This window comes from Camelus bactrianus, chromosome 3 (genome assembly GCF_048773025.1).
Source record: "Camelus bactrianus isolate YW-2024 breed Bactrian camel chromosome 3, ASM4877302v1, whole genome shotgun sequence".
Lineage (NCBI taxonomy): Eukaryota > Metazoa > Chordata > Mammalia > Artiodactyla > Camelidae > Camelus > Camelus bactrianus.
In genome coordinates this window covers 123,931,013-123,951,163 of record NC_133541.1, presented here as the reverse complement: position 1 = coordinate 123,951,163, position 20,151 = coordinate 123,931,013, and positions in this window count along the sequence as shown.

Here is a 20,151-nt window from a genome sequence, read left to right as displayed (position 1 = left end):
CAGCCCTCACAGGGAGGGAATGGGGGAAGACACTCGAAGGGCTCCTAGGTGAACCCGGGTGCTGCAGACATAAGACGGAACCTCCCCACACTCAGAATTCCGGAACACGGATGACTGTGTGGGTGAGGTTTAGGGCCGCCCTCCACACAGCTTCCTGGTGTCACAGGTGTTCCCTGGTAGGGGGAAGACCGCTAATAACCTCCCCTGTCCATGGGGAGACACTAGATGCTACCTGAGTTTCCAGCCCAAACCCCGCCTTTCCCCGGCAGCCCGCAGTGGGAGGGATTCGGGGAAGACACTCGAAGGGCTCCTAGGAGATCCCGGGTGCTGCAGACAGAAGACGGAACCTCCCCACACTCAGAATTCCGGAGCAGGGCTGACTGTGTGGGGGAGGTTCGGGGCCGCCTTCCACGCAGCTGCCTGGTGTCACAGGTGTTCCCTGGCAGGGGGAAGTCCGCTAATTACCTCCCCTTTCCATTGGGAGGCACTAGATGCTACCTGCGTTTCCAGCCCAACCCCCGCCTTCCCCGGCTGCCTGCACTGGGAGGGACTCGGGGAAGACTCTCAAAGGGCTCCTAGGAGATCCCGGGTGCTGCAGACAGAAGACGGAACCTCCCCACACTCAGAATCCCGGAACACGGATGACTGTGTGGGAGAGGTTCGGGGCCGCCCTCCACGAAGCTGCCTGGTTTCACAGGTGTTCCCTGGTAGGGGTAAGTCCGCTAATTACCTCCGTTGTCCATGGGGAGGCACTAGATGCTACCTGCTTTTCCAGGCCAACCCCCGACTTTCCCCAGCAGCCCGCACAGGGAGGGACATGGGGAAGACACTCGAAGGGCTCCTCGGAGAACCCGTAGCTGCAGACAGAAGACGGAACCTCCCCACACTCAGAATTCCGGAACACTGGTGACTGTGTGGGTGAGGTTTAGGGCCGCCCTCCACACAGCTTCCTGGTGTCACAGGTGTTCCCTGGTAAGGGGAAGACCGCTAATTACCTCCCCTGTCCATGGGGAGGCACTAGATGCTACCTGAGTTTCCAGCCCAAACCCCGCCTTTCCCCAGCAGCCCGCAGTGGGAGGGATTCGGGGAAGACACTCGAAGGGCTCCTAGGAGATCCCGGGTGCTGCAGACAGAAGACGGAACCTCCCCACACTCAGAATCCCGGAACACGTCTCACTGTGTGGGAGAGGTTCGGGGCCGCCCTCCACGCAGCTGCCTGGTGTCACAGGTGTTCCCTGACAGGGGGAAGTCCGCTAATTACCTCCCTTGTCCATGGGGAGGCACAAGATGCTACCTGCTTTTCCAGCCCAACCTCCGCCATTCCCCGGCAGCCCGCACAGGGAGGGACTGGGGGAAGACACTCGAAGGGCTCCTAAGTGAACCCGGGTGCTGCAGACATAAGACGGAACCTCCCCACACTCAGAATTCCGGAACACGGATGACTCTGTGGGGGATGTTCGGGGCCGCCCTCCACGCAGCTGCCTGGTGTCACAAGTGTTCCCTGGCAGGGAGAAATCCGCTAATTACCTCCCCTGTCCATGGGGAGGCACTAGATGCTACCTGAGTTTCCAGCCCAACCCCCGCATTTCCCCTGCAGCCCGCAGTGGGAGGGATTCGGGGAAGACCCTCGAAGGGCTCCAAGGAGATCCCGGGTGCTGCAGACAGAAGACGGAACCTCCCCACACTCAGAATTCCGGAACACGGCTGACTGTGTGGGTGAGTTTTAGGGCCGCCCTCCACGCAGCTGCCTGGTGTCACAGGTGTTCCCTGGCAGGGGGAAGTCCGCTAATTACCTCCCTTGTCCATGGGGAGGCACAAGATGCTACCTGCTTTTCCAGCCCTACCCCCGCCTTTCCCCGGCAACCCGCACAGGGAGGGACTGGGGGAAGACACTCGAAGGGCTCCTAGGAGATCCCGGGTGCTGCAGACAGAAGACGGAACCTCCCCACACTGAGAATTCCGGAACACGGGTGACTGTGTGGGTGAGGTTTAGGGCCGCACTCCACGCAGCTTCCTGGTGTCACAGTTGTTCCCTGGCAGGTGGAAGTCCGCTAATTACATCCCTTGTCCATGGGGAGGCACTAGATGCTACCTGCTTTTCCAGCCCAACCCCCGCCTTTACCCGGCAGCCCGCAATGTGAGGGACTCGGGGAAGACACTCGAAGGGCTCCTAGGAGAACCCGGGTGCTGCAGACAGAAGACGGAACCTCCCCACACTCAGAATCCCGGAACACGGCTGACTGTGTGGGGAATGTTCGTGGCCGCCCTCCACGCAGCTGCCTGGTGTCACAGGTGTTCCCTGGCAGGGGGAAGTCCGCTAATTACCTCCCTTGTCCATGGGGAGGCACTAGATGCTACCTGCTTTTCCAGCCAAACCCCCGCCTTTCCCCAGCAGCCAGCACAGTGAGGGACTTGGGGAAGACACTCGAAGGGCTCCTAGGAGAACCCGGGTGCTGCAGACATAAGACGGAACCTCCCCACACTCAGAATTCGGGAACACGGGTGACTGTGTGGGTGAGGTTTAGGGCCGCCCTCCACGCAGCTGCCTGGTGTCACAGGTGTTCCCTTGTAGGGGGAAGACCGCTAAATACCTCCCTTGTCCGTGGGGAGGCACTAGATGCTCCCTGAGTTTCCAGCCAAACCCCCGCCGTTCCCCGACAGCCCGCAGTGGGAAGGATTCGGGGAAGACACTCGAAGGGCTCCTAGTAGATCCCGGGTGCTGCAGACAGAAGACGGAACCTCCCCACATTCAGAATTCCGGAACACGGCTGACTGTGTGGGGGAGGCTCGGGGCCGCCCTCCACGCAGCTGCCTGGTGTCACAGGTGTTCCCTGGCAGGGGGAAGTCCGCTAATTACCTCCCTTGTCCATGGGGAGGCACAAGATGCTACCTGCATTTCCAGCCTAACCACCGCCTTTCCCCGGCAGCCCGCACAGTGAGGGACTGGGGGAAGACACTCGAAAGGCTCCTAGGAGAACCCGGGTGCTGCAGACAGAAGAAGGAACCTCCCCACAATCAGAATTCCGGAACACGGCTGACTGTGTGGGGGAGGTTCTGGGCCCCCCACCACGCAGCTGCCTGGTGTCACAGGTGTTCCCTGGCAGGGGGAAGTCCGCTAATTACCTCCCTTGTCCATGGGGAGGCACTAGATGCTACCTGCTTTTCCAGCCCAACCCCCGCCTTTCCCCAGCAGCCCGCACAGGGAGTGATTTGGGGAAGACACTCGAAGGGCTCCTAGGAGAACCCGGGTGCTGCAGACATAAGACGGAACCTCCCCACACTCAGAATTCCGGAACACGGGTGACTGTGTGGGTGAGGTTTAGGGCCGCCCTCCACACAGCTTCCTGGTGTCACAGGTGTTCCCTGGTAGGGGGAAGACCGCTAATTACCTCCCCTGTCCATGGGGAGGCACTAGATGCTACCTGATTTTCCAGCCCAACCCCCGCCTTTCCCAGGCAGCCCGCAGTGGTAGGGATTCGGGGAAGACACTCGAAGGGCTCCTTTGAGATCCCGGGTGCTGCAGACAGAAGACGGAACCTCCCCACACTCAGAATTCCGGAACACGGCTGACTGTGTGTGGGAGGTTCGGGGCCGCCCTCCACGCAGCTGCCTGGTTTCACAGGTGTTCCCTGGCAGGGGGAAGTTCGCTAATTACCTCCCTTGTCCATGGGGAGGCACAAGATGCTACCTGCTTTTCCAGCCCAACCCCCGCCTTTCCCCCGCAGCGCGCACAGTGAGGGACTGGGGGAAGACACTCGAAAGGCTCCTAGGAGAACCCGGGTGCTGCAGACAGAAGACGGAACCTCCCCACACTCAGAATTCCGGAACACGTGTGACTGTGTGGGTGAGTTTTAGTGCTGCACTCCACGCAGCTTCCTGGTGTCACAGGTGTTCCCTGGCAGGGGGAAGTCCTCTAATTAACTCCCTTGTCCATGGGGAGGAACTAGATGCTACCTGCTTTTCCAGCCCAACCCCCGCCGTTCCCCGGCAGCCCGCAGAGGGAGGGACTGGGGGAAGATACTCGAAGGGCTCCTAGGTGAACCCGGGTGCTGCAGACATAAGACGGAACCTCCCCACACTCAGAATTCCAGAACACGGATCACTGTGTGGGGGAGGTTCGGGGCCGCCCTCCACGCAGTTGCCTTGTGTCACAGGTGTTCCCTGGCAGGTGGAAGTCCGCTAATTACCTCCCCTGTCCATGGGGAGGCACTAGATGCTACCTGCGTTTCCAGCACAATCCCCTCCTTTCCCCGGTAGCCCGCACAGGGAGGGACTCTGGGAAGACACTCGAAGGGCTCCTAGGAGATCCCGGGTGCTGCAGACAGAAGACGGAACCTCCCCATTCTCAGAATTCCGGAACACGGCTGACTGTGTGGGGGAGGTTCAGGGCCGCCCTCCACAGAGCTGCCTGGTGTCACAGGTGTTCCGTGGCAGGGGGAAGTCCGCTAATTACCTCTCCTGTCCATGGGGATGCACTAGATGCTACCTGCGTTTCCAGCCCAACCCCCGCCTTTCCCTGGCTGACCGCACTGGGAGGGAATCGGGGAAGAATCTCGAAGGGCTCCTAGGAGATCCCGGTTGCTGCAGACAAATGATGGAACCTCCCCACACTCAGAATTCCGGAACACGTGTGACTGTGTGGGTGAGGTTTAGGGCCGCACTCCACGCAGCTTCCTGGTGTCATAGTTGTTCCCTGGCAGGGGGAAGTCCGCTAATTACCTCCCTTGTCCATGGGGAGGCACAAGATGCTACCTGCTTTTCCAGCCCAACCTCCGCCATTCCCCGGCAGCCGGCACAGGGAGGGACTGGGGGAAGACACTTGAAGGGCTCATAGGTGAACCCGGGTGCTGCAGACATAAGACGGAACCTCCCCACACTCAATATTCCGGAACACGGATGACTGTGTGGGGGAGGTTCAGGGCCGCCCTCCACGCAGCTGCCTTGTGTCACAGGTGTTCCCTGGAAGGTGGAAGTCCGCTAATTACCTCCCCTGCCTTGGGGAGGCACTAGATGCTACCTGCGTTTCCAGCACAACCCCCTCCTTTCCCCGGCAGCCCGCACAGGGAGGGACTCTGGGAAGACACTTGAAGGGCTCCTAGGAGATCCCGGGTGCTGCAGACAGAAGACGGAACCTCCCCACACTCAGAATTCCGGAACACGGCTGACTGTGTGGGGGAGGTTCGGGGCCGCCCTCCACGCAGCTGCCTGGTGTCACAGGTGTTCCCTGTCAGGGGGAAGTCCGCTAATTACCTCCCCTGTCCATGGGGATGCACTAGATGCTACCTGCGTTTCCAGCCCTACCCCCGCCTTTCGCAGGCTGCCCGCACTGCGAGGGACTCGGGGAAGACTCTCGAAGGGCTCCTAGGAGATCCCGGGTGCTGCAGACAGAAGACGGAACCTCCCTACACTCAGAATCCCGGAACACGTCTGACTGTGTGGGAGAGGTTCGGGGCCGCCCTCCACGCAGCTTCCTGGTGTCACAGTTGTTCCCTGGCAGGGTGAAGTCCGCTTATTACCTCCCTTGTCCATGGGGAGGCACTAGATGCTACGTGCTTTCCCAGACCAACCCCCGCATTTCCCCGGCAGCCCGCACTGGTTGGGACTCTGGGAAGACACTCGAAGGGCTCCTAGGTGAACCCGGGTGCTGCAGACATAAGACGGAACCTCCCCACACTCAGAATTCCGGAACACGGCTGACTGTGTGGGGGAGGTTCGGGGCCGCCCTCCACGCAGCTGCCTGGTGTCACAGGTGTTCCCTGGCAGGGGGAAGTCCGCTAATTACCTCCCCTGTCCATGGGGATGCACTAGATGCTACCTGCGTTTCCAGCCAAACCCCCGCCTTTCCCTGTCTGCCCGCACTGGGAGGGACTCGGGGAAGACTCTCGAAGGGCTCCTAGGAGATCCCGGGTGCTGCAGACGGAAGACGGAACCTCCCCAAACTCAGAATTCCAGAACACGGCTGACTGTGTGGGGGAGGTTCGGGGCCGCCCTCCACGCAGCTGCCTGGTGTCACAGGTGTTCCCTGGCAGGGGGAAGTCCGCTAATTACCTCCCTTGTCCATGGGGAGGCACTAGATGCTACCTGCTTTTCCAGCCCAACCCCCGCCTTTCCCCAGCAGCCCGCACAGGGAGGGACTTGGGGAAGACACTCGAAGGGCTCCTAGGAGAACCCGGTTGCTGCAGACATAAGACGGAACCTCCCCACACTCAGAATTCCGGAACACGGGTGACTGTGTGGGTGAGGTGTAGGGCCGCCCTCCACGCAGCTGCCTGGTGTCACAGGTGTTCCCTGGCAGGGGGATGTCCGCTAATTACCTCCCTTGTCCATGGGGAGGCACTAGATGCTACCTGCTTTTCCAGCCCAACCCCCGCTGTTCCCCGGCTGCCCGCACTGGGAGGGACTCGGGGAAGAATCTCGAATGGCTCCTAGGAGATCCCGGGTGCTGCAGACAGAAGACGGAACCTCCCCACACTCAGAATTCCGGAACACGGCTGACTGTGTGGGGGAGGTTCGGGGCCGCCCTCCACGAAGCTGCCTGGTGTCACAGGTGTTCCCTGGCAGGGGGAAGTCCGCTAATTACCTCTCCTGTCCATGGGGAGGCACTAGATGCTACCTGCGTTCCCAGCCCAACCCCCGCCTTTCCCCGGCTGCCCGCACTGGGAGGGACTCGGGGAAGACTCTCGAAGGGCTCCTAGGAGATCCCGGGTGCTGCAGACAGAAGACGGAACCTCCCCACACTCAGAATACCGGAACACGTCTGACTGTGTGGGAGAGGGTCGGGGCCACCCTCCACGCAGCTGCCTGGTGTCACAGGTGTTCCCTTGCAGGGGGAAGTCCGCTAATTACCTCCCTTGTCCATGGGGAGGCACAAGATGCTACCTGCTTTTCCAGCCCAACCTCCGCCATTCCCCGGCAGCCCGCACAGGGATGGACTGGGGGAAGACACTCCAAGGGCCCCTAGGTGAACCCGGGTGCTGCAGACATAAGACGGAACCTCCCCACACTCAGAATTCCGGAACACGGATGACTGTGTGGGGGAGGTTCGGGGCCGCACCCCACGCAGCTGCCTTGTGTCACAGGTGTTCCCTGGCAGGTGGAAGTCCGCTAATTACCTCCCCTGTCCATGGGGAGGCACGAGATGCTACCTGCGTTTCCAGCACAACCCCCTCCTTTCCCTGGCAGCCCGCACAGGGAGGGACTCTGGGAAGACACTCGAAGGGCTCCTAGGATATCCCGGGTGCTGCAGACAGAAGACGGAACCTCCCCACACTCAGAATTCCGGAACACGGTTCACTGTGTGGGGGAGGTTCGGGGCCGCCCTCCACGCAACTGCCTGGTGTCACAGGTGTTCCCTGGTTGGGGGAAGTCCGCTAATTACATCCCCTGTCCATGGGGATGCACTAGATGCTACCTGCGTTTCCAGCCCAACCCCCGCATTTCCCTGGCTGCCCGCACTGGGAGGGACTCGGGGAAGACTCTCGAAGGGCTCCTAGGAGATCCCGGGTGCTGCAGACATAAGACGGAATCTCCCCACACTCAGAATTCCGGAACACGGATGACTGTGTGGGGGAGGTTCGGGGCCGCCCTCCACGCAGCTGCCTTGTGTCACAGGTGTTCCCTGGCAGGTGGAAGTCCGCTAATTACCTCCCCTGTCCATGGGGAGGCACTAGATGCTACCTGCATTTCCAGCCCAACCCCAGCCTTTCCCCAGCAGCCAGCACAGGGAGGGTCTTGGGGAAGACACTCGAAGGGCTCCAAGGAGAACCCGGTTGCTGCAGACATAAGACGGAACCTCCCCACACTCAGAATTCCGTAACACGGCTGACTGTGTGGGGAAGTTTCGGGGCCGACCTCCACGCAGCTGCCTGTTGTCACAGGTGTTCCCTGGCAGGGGGAAGTCCGCTAATTACCTCCCTTGTCCATGGGGAGGCACTAGATGCTACCTGCTTTTCCAGCCCAACCCCCGCTCTTCCCTGGCTCCCCGCACTGGGAGGGACTCGGGGAAGACTTACGAAGGGCTCCTAGGAGATCCCGGGTGCTGCAGACAGAAGACGGAACCTCCCCACACTCAGAATTCCGGAACACGGCTGACTGTGTGGGGGAGGTTCGGGGCCGCCCTCCACGAAGCTGCCTGGTGTCACAGGTGTTCCCTGGCAGAGGGAAGTCCGCTAATTACCTCTCCTGTCCATGGGGAGGCACTAGATGCTACCTGCGTTTCCAGCCAAACCCCCGCCTTTCCCCGGCTGCCCGCACTGGGAGGGACTCGGGGAAGACTCTCGAAGGACTCCTAGGAGATCCCGGGTGCTGCAGACAGAAGATGGAACCTCCCCACACTCAGAATCCCGGAACACGTCTGACTGTGTGGGAGAGGGTCGGGGCCACCCTCCACGCAGCTGCCTGGTGTCACAGGTGTTCCCTGGCAGGGGGAAGTCCGCTAATTACCTCCCTTGTCCATGGGGAGGCACAAGATGCTACCTGCATTTCCAGCCCAACCTCCGCCATTCCCCGGCAGCCCGCACAGGGATGGACTGGGGGAAGACACTCCAAGGGCCCCTAGGTGAACCCGGGTGCTGCAGATATAAGACGGAACCTCCCCACACTCAGAATTCCGGAACACGGATGACTGTTTTTGGGGATGTTTGCGGCCGAACCCCACGCAGCTGCCTTGTGTCACAGGTGTTCCCTGGCAGGTGGAAGTCCGCTAATTACCTCCCCTGTCCATGGTGAGGCACGAGATGCTACCTGCGTTTCCAGCACAACCCCCTCCTTTCCCTGGCAGCCCGCACAGGGAGGGACTCTGGGAAGACACTCGAAGGGCTCCTAGGACATCCCGGGTGCTGCAGACAGAAGACGGAACCTCCCCACACTCAGAATTCCGGAACACGGTTGACTGTGTGGGGGAGGTTCGGGGCCGCCCTCCACGCAGCTGCCTGGTGTCACAGGTGTTCCCTGGCAGGGGGAAGTCCGCTAATTACATCCCCTGTCCATGGGGATGCACTAGATGCTACCTGCGTTTCCAGCCCAACCCCCGCATTTCCCTGGCTGCCCGCACTGGGAGGGACTCGAGGAAGACTCTCGAAGGGCTCCTAAGAGATCCCGGGTGCTGCAGACATAAGACGGAAGCTCCCCACACTCAGAATTCCGGAACACGGCTGACTGTGTGGGGAAGGTTCGGGGCCGACCTCCAGGAAGCTGCCTGGTGTCACAGGTGTTCCCTGGCAGGGGGAAGTCCGCTAATTACCTCCCCTGTCCATGGGGATGCACTAGATGCTACCTGCGTTTCCAGCCAAACCCCCGCCTTTCCCCGGCTGCCCGCATTGGGAGGGACTCGGGGAAGACTCTCGAAGGGCTCCTAGGAGATCCCGGGTGCTGCAGACAGAAGACGGAACCTCCCCACACTCAGAATCCCGGAGCACGTCTGACTGTGTGGGAGAGGTTCGGGGCCGCCCTCCACGCAGCTGCCTGGTGTCACAGGTGTTTCCTGGCAGGGGGAAGTCCGCTAATTACCTCCCTTGTCCATGGGGAGGCACAAGATGCTACCTGCTTTTCCAGCCCAACCTCCGCCATTCCCTGGCAGTCCGCACAGGGAGGGACTGGGGGAAGACACTCGAAGGGCTCCTAGGTGAACCCGGGTGCTGCAGACATAAGACGGAACCTCCCCACACTCAATATTCCGGAACACGGATGACTGTGTGGGGGAGGTTCAGGGCCGCCCTCCACGCAGCTGCCTTGTGTCACAGGTGTTCCCTGGAAGGTGGAAGTCCGCTAATTACCTCCCCTGTCCATGGGGAGGCACTAGATGCTACCTGCGTTTCCAGCACAACCCCCTCCTTTCCCCGGCAGCCCGCACAGGGAGGGACTCTGGGAAGACACTCGAAGGGCTCCTAGGAGATCCCGGGTTCTGCAGACAGAAGACGGAACCTCCCCACACTCAGAATTCCGGAACACGGCTGACTGTGTGGGGGAGGTTCGGGGCCGCACTCCACGCAGCTGCCTGGTGTCACAGGTGTTCCCTGGCAGGGGGAAGTCCGCTAATTACCTCCCCTGTCCATGGGGATGCACTAGATGCTACCTGCGTTTCCAGCCCAACCCCCGCCTTTCCCTGGCTGCCCGCACTGGGAGGGATTCGGGGAAGACTCTCGAAAGGCTCCTAGGAGATCCCGGATGCTGCAGACAAAAGACGGAACCTCCCCACACTGAGAATTCCGGAACACGTGTGACTGTGTGGGTGAGGTTTATGGTCGCCCTCCACACAGCTTCCTGGTGTCACAGGTGTTCCCTGGTAGGGGGAAGACCGCTAATTACCTCCCCTGTCCATGGGGAGGCACTTGATGCTACCTGAGATTCCAGCGCAACCCCCGCCTTTCCCCAGCAGCCCGCACTGGGAGGGATTCGGGGAAGACACTCGAAGGGCTCCTAGGAGATCCCGGGTGCTGCAGACAGAAGACGGAACCTCCCCACACTCAGAATCCCGGAACACGTCTGACTGTGTGGGAGAGGTTCGGGGCCGCCCTCCACGCAGCTGCCTGGTGGCACAGGTGTTCCCTGGCAGGGGGAAGTCTGCTAATTACCTCCCTTGTCCATGGGGAGGCACAAGATGCTACCTGTTTTTCCAGCCCAACCTCCGCCATTACCCGGCAGCCCGCACAGGGAGGGACTGGGGGAAGACACTCGAAGGGATCCTAGGTGAACCCGGGTGCTGCAGACATAAGACGGAACCTCCCCACACTCAGAATTCCGGAACACGGCTGACTGTGTGGGGGAGGATCGGGGCCGCCCTCCACGCAGCTGCCTTGTGTCACAGGTGTTCCCTGGCAGGTGGAAGTCCGCTAATTACCTCCCCTCTCCATGGGGAGGCACTAGATGCTACCTGCGTTTCCAGCACAACCCCCTACTTTCCCCGGCAGCGCGCACTGGGACGGACTGGGGAAGACACTCGAAGGGCTCCTAGGAGATCCCGGGTGCTGCAGACAGAAGACGGAACCTCCCCACACTCAGAATTCCGGAACACGGCTGACTGTGTGGGTGAGGTTTAGGACCGCACTCCACGCAGCTTCCTGGTGTCACAGTTGTTCCCTGGCAGGGGGAAGTCCGCTAATTACCTCCCTTGTCCATGGGGAGGCACTAGATGCTACCTGCGTTTCCAGCCCAACCCCCGCCTTTCCCCGGCTGCCCGCACTGGGAGGGACTCGGGGAAGACTCTCGAAGGGCTCCTAGGAGATCCCGGGTGCTGCAGACAAAAGACGGAACCTCCCGACACTCAGAAACCCGGAACACGTCTGACTGTTTGGGAGAGGTTTAGGGCCGCCCTCCACACAACTTCCTGGTGTCACAGGTGTTCCCTGGCAGGGGGAAGACCGCTAATTACCTCCCCTGTCCATGGGGAGGCACTAGATGCTACCTGAGTTTCCAGCAAAACCCCCGCCTTTCCCTGGTAGCCCGCAGTGGGAGGGATTCGGGGAAGACACTCCAAGGGCTCCTAGGAGATCCCGGGTGCTGCAGACAGAAGACGGAACCTCCCCACACTCAGAATCCCGGAACACGTCTGACTGTGTGGGAGAGGTTCGGGGCCGCCCTCCACGCAGCTGCCTGGTGTCACAGGTGTTCCCTGGCAGGGGGAAGTCCGCTAATTACCTCCCTTGTCCATGGGGAGGCACAAGATGCTACCTGCTTTTCCAGCCCAACCCCCGCCTTTCCCCGGCAGCCCGCACTGGGAGGGACTCGGGGAAGACTCTCGAAGGGCTCCTAGGAGATCCCGGTTGCTGCAGACAGAAGACGGAACCTCCCCACACTCAGAATACCGGAACACGTCTGACTGTGTGGGAGAGGTTCGGGGCCGCCCTCCACGCAGCTGCCTGGTGTCACAGGTGTTCCCTGGCAGGGGGAAGTCCGCTAATTACCTCCCTTGTCCATGGGGAGGCACAAGATGCTACCTGCTTTTCCAGCCCAACCTCCGCCATTCCCCGGCAGCCCGCAAAGGGAGGGACTGGGGGAAGAACCTCGAAGGGCTCCTAGGAGATCCCGGGTGCTGCAGACAGAAGACGGAACCTCCCCACACTCAGAATTCCGGAACACGAATGACTGTGTGGGGGAGGTTCGGGGCCGCCCTCCACGCAGCTGCCTTGTGTCACAGGTGTTCCCTGGCAGGTGGAAGTCCGCTAATTACCTCCCCTGTCCATGGGGAGGCACTAGATGCTACCTGCGTTTCCAGCACAACCCCCTCCTTTCCCCGGCAGCCCGCACAGGGAGGGACTCTGGGAAGACACTCGAAGGGCTCCTAGGAGATCCCGGGTGCTGCAGACAGAAGACGGAACCTCCCCACACTCAGAATTCCGGAACACGGTTGACTGTGTGGGGGAGGTTCGGGGCCGCCCTCCACGCAGCTGCCTGGTGTCACAGGTGTTCCCTGGCAGGGGGAAGTCCGCTAATTACCTCCCTGTCCATGGGGATGCACTAGATGCTACCTGCGTTTCCAGCCCAACCCCCGCCTTTCCCTGGCTGCCCGCACTGGGAGGGATTCTGGGAAGACTCTCGAAAGGCTCCTAGGAGATCCCGGATGCTGCAGACAAAAGACGGAACCTCCCCACACTCAGAATTCCGGAACACGGGTGACTGTGTGGGTGAGGTTTAGGGCCGCACTAAACGTAGCTTCCTGGTGTCACCGTTGTTCCCTGGCAGGTGGAAGTCCGCTAATTACCTCCCCTGTCCATGGGGAGGCACTAGATGCTACCTGCGTTTCCAGCACAACCCCCTCCTTTCCCCGGCAGCCCGCACAGGGTGGGACTCTGGGAAGACACTCGAAGGGCTCCTAGGTGAACCCGGGTGCTGCAGACATAAGACGGAACCTCCCCACACTCAGAATTCCGGAACACGGCTGACTGAGTGGGGGAGGTTCGGCGCCGCCCTCCACGCAGCTGCCTGGTGTCACAGGTGTTCCCTGGCAGGGAGAAGTCCGCTAATTACCTCCCCTGTCCATGGGGAGGAACTAGACGCTACCTAAGTTTCCAGCCCAACCCCCGCATTTCCCCGGCAGCCCTCAGTGGGAGGGATTCGGGGAAGACACTCGAAGGGCTCCTAGGAGATCCCGGGTGCTGCAGACAGAAGACGGAACCTCCCCACACTCAGAATTCCGGAACACGGCTGACTGTGTGGGGGAGGTTCGGGGCCGCCCTCCACGCAGCTGCCTGGTGTCACAGGTGTTCCCTGGCAGGGGGAAGTCCGCTTATTACCTCCCCTGTCCATGGGAATGCACTAGATGCTACCTGTGTTTCCAGCCCAACCCCCGCCTTTCCCTGGCTGCCCGCACTGGGAGGCACTCGGGGAAGACTCTCGAAGGGCTCCTAGGAGATCCCGGGTGCTGCAGACAGAAGACGGAACCTCCCCACACTCAGAATTCCGGAACACGGCTGACTGTGTGGGGGAGGTTCGGGGCCGACCTCCACGAAGCTGCCTGGTGTCACAGGTGTTCCCTGGCAGGGGGAAGTCCGCTAATTACCTCCCCTGTCCATGGGGATGCACTAGATGCTACCTGCGTTTCTAGCCCAACCCCCGCCTTTCCCTGGCTGCCCGCACTGTTAGGGACTCGGGGAAGTCTCTCGAATTGCTCCTAGGAGATCCCGGTTGCTGCACACAAAAGACGGAACCTCCCCACACTCAGAATTCCGGAACAAGGATGACTGTGTGGGTGAGGTTTAGGGCCGCCCTCCACACAGCTTCCTGGTGTCACAGGTGTTCCCTGGCAGGTGGAAGTCCGCTAAATACCTCCCCTGTCCATGGGGAGGCACTATATGCTACCTGAGTTTCCAGCCCAACCCCCGCCTTTCCCTGGCAGCCCGCAGTTGGAGGGATTCGGGGAAGACACTCGAAGGGCTCCTAGGAGATCCCGGGTGCTGCAGACAGAAGACGGAACCTCCCCACACTCAGAATTCCGGAACACGGTTGACTGTGTGGGGGAGGTTCGGGGCCGCCCTCCACGCAGCTGCCTGGTGTCACAGGTGTTCCCTGGCAGGGGGAAGTCCGCTAATTACCTCCCTTGTCCATGGGGAGGCACAAGATGCTACCTGCTTTTCCAGCCCAACCCCCGCCTTTCCCCGGCAGCCCGCACAGGGAGGGACTCTGGGAATACACTCGAAGGGCTCCTAGGAGATCCCGGGTGCTGCAGACAGAAGACGGAACCTCCCCACACTCAGAATTCCGGAACACGGTTGACTGTGTGGGGGAGGTTCGGGGCCGCCCTCCACACAGCTGCCTTGTGTCACAGGTGTTCCCTGGCAGGTGGAAGTCCGCTAATTACCTCCCCTGTCCACGGGGAAGCCCTAGATGCTACCTGCGTTTCCAGCACAACCCCCTCCTTTCCCCGGCAGCCCGCACAGGGAGGGACTCTGGGAAGACACTCGAATGGCTCCTAGGAGATCCCGGGTGCTGCAGACTGAAGACGGAACCTCCCCACACTCAGAATTCCGGAACACGGCTGACTGTGTGGGGGAGGTTCGGGGCCGACCTCCACGCAGCTGCCTGGTGTCACAGGTGTTCCCTGGCAGGGGGAAGTCCGCTAATTACCTCCCCTGTCCATGGGGATGCACTAGATGCTACCTGAGTTTCCAGCCCAACCCCCGCCTTTCCCTGGCTGCCCGCACTGGGAGGGACTCGGGGAAGACTCTCGAATGGCTCCTAGGAGATCCCGGTTGCTGCAGACAAAAGACGGAACCTCCTCACACTCAGAATTCCGGAACACGGGTGACTGTGTGGGTGAGGTTTAGGGCCGCCCTCCACACAGCTTCCTGGTGTCACAGGTGTTCCCTGGTAGGGGGAAGACGGCTAATTACCTCCCCTGTCCATGGGGAGGCACTACATGCTACCTGAGTTTCCAGCCCAACCCCCGCCTTTCCCCGGCAGCCTGCAGTTGGAGGGATTCGGGGAAGACACTCGAAGGGCTCCTAGGAGATCCCGGGTGCTGCAGACAGAAGACGGAACCTCCCCACACTCAAAATTCCGGAACACGGCTTACTGTGTGGGGGAGGTTCGGGGCCACCCTCCACGCAGCTGCCTGGTGTCAAAGGTGTTCCCTGGCAGGGGGAAGTCCGCTAATTACCTCCCTTGTCCATGGGGAGGCACAAGATGCTCCCTGTTTTCCAGCCCAACCCCCGCCTTTCCCCGGCAGCCCGCACTGGGAGGGACTCGGGGAAGACTCTCGAAGGGCTCCTAGGAGATCCTGGTTGCTGCAGGCAGAAGACGGAACCTCCCCACACTCAGAATCCCGGAACACGTCTGACTGTGTGGGAGAGGTTCGGGGCCGCCCTCCACGCAGCTGCCTGGAGTCACAGGTGTTCCCTGGCAGGGGGAAGTCCGCTAATTACCTCCATTGTCCATGGGGAGGCACAAGATGCTACCTGCTTTTCCAGCCCAACCTCCGCCATTCCCCGGCAGCCCGCAAAGGGAGGGACTGGGGGAAGAACCTCGAAGGGCTCCTAGGAGATCCCGGGTGCTGCAGACAGAAGACGGAACCTCCCCACACTCAGAATTCCGGAACACGGTTGACTGTGTGGGGGACGTTCGGGGCCGCCCTCCACGCAGCTGCCTTGTGTCACAGGTGTTCCCTGGCAGGTGGAAGTCCGCTAATTACCTCCCCTGTCCATGGGGAGGCACTAGATGCTACCTGCGTTTCCAGCACAACCCCCTCCTTTCCCCGGCAGCCCGCAAAGGGAGGGACTCTGGGAAGACACTCGAAGGGCTCCTAGGAGATCCCGGGTGCTGCAGACAGAAGACGGAACCTCCCCACACTCAGAATCCCGGAACACGTCTGACTGTGTGGGAGAGGTTCGGGGCCGCCCTCCACGCAGCTGCCTGGAGTCACAGGTGTTCCCTGGCAGGGGGAAGTCCGCTAATTACCTCCCTTGTCCATGGGGAGGCACAAGATGCTACCTGCTTTTCCAGCCCAACCTCCGCCATTCCCCGGCAGCCCGCAAAGGGAGGGACTGGGGGAAGAACCTCGAAGGGCTCCTAGGAGATCCCGGGTGCTGCAGACAGAAGACGGAACCTCCCCACACTCAGAATTCCGGAACACGAATGACTGTGTGGGGGAGGTTCGGGGCCGCCCTCCACGCAGCTGCCTTGTGTCACAGGTGTTCCCTGGCAGGTGGAAGTCCGCTAATTACCTCCCCTGTCCATGGGGAGGCACTAGATGCTACCTGCGTTTCCAGCACAACCCCCTCCTTTCCCCGGCAGCCCGCACAGGGAGGGACTCTGGGAAGACACTCGAAGGGCTCCTAGGAGATCCCGGGTGCTGCAGACAGAAGACGGAACCTCCCCACACTCAGAATTCCGGAACACGGTTGACTGTGTGGGGGACGTTCGGGGCCGCCCTCCACGCAGCTGCCTGGTGTCACAGGTGTTCCCTGGCAGGTGGAAGTCCGCTAATTACCTCCCCTGTCCATGGGGAGGCACTAGATGCTACCTGCGTTTCCAGCACAACCCCCTCCTTTCCCTGGCAGCCCGCACAGGGAGGGACTCTGGGAAGACACTCGAAGGGCTCCTAGGAGATCCCGGGTGCTGCAGACAGAAGACGGAACCTCCCCACACTCAGAATTCCGGAACACGGTTGACTGTGTGGGGGACGTTCGGGGCCGCCCTCCACGCAGCTGCCTGGTGTCACAGGTGTTCCCTGGCAGGTGGAAGTCCGCTAATTACCTCCCCTGTCCATGGGGAGGCACTAGATGCTACCTGCGTTTCCAGCACAACCCCCTCCTTTCCCCGGCAGCCCGCACAGGGAGGGACTCTGGGAAGACACTCGAAGGGCTCCTAGGAGATCCCGGGTGCTGCAGACAGAAGACGGAACCTCCCCACACTCAGAATTCCGGAACACGGTTGACTGTGTGGGGGACGTTCGGGGCCGCCCTCCACGCAGCTGCCTGGTGTCACAGGTGTTCCCTGGCAGGGGGAAGTCCGCTAATTACCTCCCTGTCCATGGGGATGCAGTAGATGCTACCTGCGTTTCCAGCCCAACCCCCGCCTTTCCCTGGCTGCCCGCACTGGGAGGGATTCGGGGAAGACTCTCGAAAGGCTCCTAGGAGATCCCGGATGCTGCAGACAAAAGACGGAACCTCCCCACACTCAGAATTCCGGAACACGGGTGACTGTGTGGGTGAGGTTTAGGGCCGCACTAAACGTAGCTTCCTGGTGTCACAGTTGTTCCCTGGCAGGTGGAAGTCCGCTAATTACCTCCCCTGTCCATGGGGAGGCACTAGATGCTACCTGCGTTTCCAGCACAACCCCCTACTTTCCCCGGCAGCCCGCACAGGGAGGGACTCTGGGAAGACACTCGAAGGGCTCCTAGGTGAACCCGGGTGCTGCAGACATAAGACGGAACCTCCCCACACTCAGAATTCCGGAACACGGCTGACTGTGTGGGGGAGGTTCGGCGCCGCCCTCCACGCAGCTGCCTGGTGTCACAGGTGTTCCCTGGCAGGGAGAAGTCCGCTAATTACCTCCCCTGTCCATGGGGAGGAACTAGATGCTACCTGCTTTTCCAGCCCAACCCCCGCCTTTCCCTGGCAGCCCGCACAGGGAGGGACTCTGGGAATACACTCGAAGGGCTCCTAGGAGATCCCGGGTGCTGCAGACAGAAGACGGAACCTCCCCACACTCAGAATTCCGGAACACGGCTGACTGTGTGGGGGAGGTTCGGGGCCGACCTCCATGCAGCTGCCTGGTGTCACAGGTGTTCCCTGGCAGGGGGAAGTCCGCTAATTACCTCCCCTGTCCATGGGGATGCTCTAGATGCTACCTGCGTTTCCAGACCATCCCCCGCCTTTCCCTGGCTGCCCGCACTGGGAGGGACTCGGGGAAGACTCTCGAATGGCTCCTTGGAGATCCCGGTTGCTGCAGACAAAAGACGGAACCTCCCCACACTCAGAATTCCGGAACACGTCTGACTGTGTGGGAGAGTTTCGGGGCCGCAATCCATGCAGCTGCCTGGTGTCACAGGTGTTCCCTGGCAGGGGGAAGTCCGCTAATTACCTCCCTTGTCCATGGGGAGGCACAAGATGCTACCTGCTTTTCCAGCCCAACCTCCGCCATTCCCCGACAGCCAGCACAGGGAGGGACTGGGGGAAGACACTCGAAATGCTCCTAGGTGAACCGGGGTGCTGCAGACATAAGACGGAACCTCCCCACACTCAGAATTCCGGAACACGGATGACTGTGTGGGGAGGTTCGGGGCCGCCCTCCACGCAGCTGCCTTGTGTCACAGGTGTTCCCTGGCAGGTGGAAGTCCGCTAATTACCTCCCCTGTCCATGGGGAGGCACTAGATGCTACCTGCGTTTCCAGCACCACCCCCTCCTTTCCCCGGCAGCCCGCAAAGGGAGGGACTCTGGGAAGACACTCGAAGGGCTCCTAGGAGATCCCGGGTGCTGCAGACAGAAGACGGAACCTCCCCACACTCAGAATTCCGGAACACGGTTGACTGTGTGGGGGAGGTTCGGGGCCGCCCTCCACGCAGCTGCCTGGTGTCACAGGTGTTCCCTGGCAGGGGGAAGTCCGCTAATTACCTCCCCTGTCCATGGGGATGCAATAGATGCTACCTGCGTTTCCAGCCCAACACCCGCCTTTCCCCGGCTGCCCGCACTGGGAGGGACTCGGGGAAGACTCTCGAAGGGCTCCTAGGAGATCCCGGGTGCTGCAGACTTAAGACGGAACCTCCCCACACTCAGAATTCCGAAACACGGCTGACTGTGTGGGGAAGGTTCGGGGCCGCCCTCCACGCAGCTGCCTGATGTCACAGGTGTTCCCTGTCAGGGGGAAGTCCGCTAATTACCTCCCTTGTCCATGGGGAGGCACTAGATGCTACCTGCTTTTCCAGCACAACCCCCGCCTTTCCCCAGCAGCCCGCACAGGGAGGGACTTGGGGAAGACACTCGAAGGGCTCCTAGGAGAACCCGGGTGCTGCAGAAATAAGACGGAACCTCCCCACAATCAGAATTCGGGAACACGGCTGACTGTTTGGAGGAGGTTCGGGGCCGCCCTCCACGCAGCTGCCTGGTGTCACAGGTGATCCCTGGCAGGGGGAAGTCCGCTAATTACCTCCCTTGTCCATTGGGATGCACAAGATGATACCTGCTTTTCCAGCCCAACCCCCGCCTTTCCCCGGCAGCCCGCACAGGGAGGGACTGAGGGAAGACACTCGAAAGGCTCCTAGGAGAACCCGGGTGCTGCAGACAGAAGACGGAACCTCCCCACACTCAGAATTCCGGAACACGGCTGACTGTGTGGGGGAGGTTCGGGGCCGCCCTCCACGCAGCTGCCTGGTGTCACAGGTGTTCCCTGGCAGGGGGAAGTCCGCTAATTACCTCCCTTGTCCATGGGGAGGCACAAGATGCTACCTGCTTTTCCAGCCCAACAACCGCCTTTCCCCGGCAGCCCGCACAGGGAGGGACTGGGGGAAGACACTCGAAGGGCTCCTAGGAGAACACGGGTGCTGCAGACAGAAGACGGAACCTCCCCACACTCAGAATTCCGGAACACGGTTGACTGTGTGGGGGAGGTTCGGGGCCGCCCTCCACAAAGCTGCCTTGTGTCACAAGTGTTCCCTGGCAGGTGGAAGTCCGCTAATTACCTCCCCTGTCCATGGGGTTGCACTAGACGCTACCTGCGTTTCCAGTCCAACCCCCGCCTTTCCCTGGCTGCCCGCACTGGGAGGGACTCGGGGAATACTCTCGAATGGCTCCTAGGAGATCCCGGTTGCTGCAGACAAAAGACGGAACCTCCCCACACTCAGAATTCCGGAACACGGGTGACTGTGTGGGTGAGGTTTAGGGCCGCCCTCCACACAGCTTCCTGGTGTCACAGGTGTTCCCTGGTAGGGGGAATACCGATAATTACCTCCCCTGTCCATGGGGAGGCACTAGATGCTACCTGACATTCCAGCCCAACCCCCGCCTTTCCCCGGCAGCCCGCAGTTGGAGGGATTCGGGGAAGACACTCGAAGGGCTCCTAGGTGATCCCGGGTGCTGCAGACAGAAGACGGAACCTCCCCACACTCAGAATTCCGGAACACGGCTGACTGTGTGGGGGAGGTTCGGGGCCGCCCTCCACGCATCTGCCTGGATTCACAGGTGTTCCCTGGCAGGGGGAAGTCCGCTAATTACCTCCGCTGT